This window comes from Ovis canadensis, chromosome 12, assembly GCF_042477335.2.
Source record: "Ovis canadensis isolate MfBH-ARS-UI-01 breed Bighorn chromosome 12, ARS-UI_OviCan_v2, whole genome shotgun sequence".
Taxonomy (NCBI): Eukaryota; Metazoa; Chordata; class Mammalia; order Artiodactyla; family Bovidae; genus Ovis; species Ovis canadensis.
The window spans coordinates 20,187,376-20,188,962 of record NC_091256.1 but is presented as its reverse complement, the minus strand read 5'-3'; the positions used below and the strand labels follow the sequence as shown (position 1 = coordinate 20,188,962).

At 40.2% G+C, this 1,587-nt stretch overlaps 1 non-coding gene across 1 annotated transcript; it reads left to right on the top strand.

Annotated features, from left to right (window-relative positions):
• The first annotated feature begins 826 nt into the window (after positions 1-826).
• Positions 827-899, top strand: TRNAK-UUU (transfer RNA lysine (anticodon UUU)). Its single transcript has one exon. It is a non-coding gene; the product is annotated as a tRNA-Lys (tRNA).
• The last annotated feature ends 688 nt before the right edge of the window (positions 900-1,587 follow it).

Below are 1,587 nucleotides of genomic sequence, written 5' to 3'. Positions count from 1 at the left end.
GCTTCCCAGGTGGCTCAGAGGAAAAGAAACTGCATACCAATGCAGGAAACACAGGCTCAATCCCTGGATTGGGAAGATCCCCTTGAGAAGGAAATGACAATCAACTCTAGCATTCTTGTCTGAGAAATCCTATGGACAGAGGAGCCTGATGGGCTACAGTTCATGGGGTCACAAAAGAGTTGGACACAACTTAATGACTAAACAACAAAAGCATTAAGAAGCAAGCTCTGCCTTCAACCAGGACAGAGGAACTTCAAAAGTCACTAAGCAATTTCAGATGGTATTCAGATCAAAACATGCGGTTGAGGGCCTAGAGGAAGGAACGCGTAGGGAAAAGAAAGGGAAAGGAGAAGGAAAAGAAGGAAGGAAATGTCCCTTGTTGTGTGGGAACTCCTGACTGAGTAGAGCTGAGACCACACCAATAAACAGGGACCATCAACTAATAATGGTTTTGCAGGAATTTGAACAGCAAATACAAACAACCTGAGGTAGGAAGAAGATTGATGTGTTTAAATAACAGGAAAACAGCATGGTCATTGTGGCAGGAGCAAGATTTAGCTTCCCTTTTTTGGGTGAGGCAGTTGATGAGACAGATGACTGAGTCATGAAACCCACAATAAAGACTTTGGATTTTATCTAAGGGAGGATAGTAACATGTTGCTTTGTAGTTTTTTGCATTTTGATTTTTTGTCTTTTAATTACTTTTTGTAAAATAATGGTTTAATGTGATGTAAAGTATCACTCTATAAGCAATGTGGAAATTGACTGCAGCACACAAGAAGAAAGAGGTAAATTAACAGGTGTTTTTTAAATTATTTAGGGGAAAACCTAGATAGCTCAGTCAGTAGAGCATCAGACTTTTAATCTGAGGGTCCAGGGTTCAAATCCCTGTTTGGGCAACGTTAACCTGGGCTTCCCTTGTGGCTCAGTTGGTAAAGAATACACCTGCAATGCAGGAGACCTGGGTTCGATCCCTGCGTTGGGAAGATCCCCTGGAGAAGGGAATGACTAACCATTCCAGTACTCTGGCCTGGAGAATTCCATGGACTGTATATGGTCCATGGGGTTGCAAAGAGTCGGACATGACTGAGTGACTTTCACTTTTCAGTTACATGGTAGCTTGGATTAGAATAGTGGTAGAGAAATTGCTGAAATAATAAAATGTTGACTCACAGCTAAAGGTTGGTTGATAAAGAAGCCTGAGAGAGTGAATAGAAGATAGAAGATCTTTGAATTTATGTCCTCAGTAATGAATTGTTGTTGTTTAGTCAATAAGTCACATGCAACTCTTTTGCAACCCTATGGATTGCAGCCTGCCAGGTTTCTCTGCCCTTTGGATTTCCCAGGCAAGAATACTGGAGTGGGTTGCCGTTGTATAGACAACATGTATTATAAATTTAGGTTGAGACTTCAATTAGAGCATTGGGAGGGGATGGGAAAATGAATGGTCTGTTTTGGGAATATTTGACATGCTTACATAATTATCAGAGCGAATATGTAGAGTTGGTAGTTAAAGTTAAAAATTTAGAGTTCAAATATCAAATCAGGATTAAAGTCATCAAATCAGGATTATAGTTCAATAGTAAA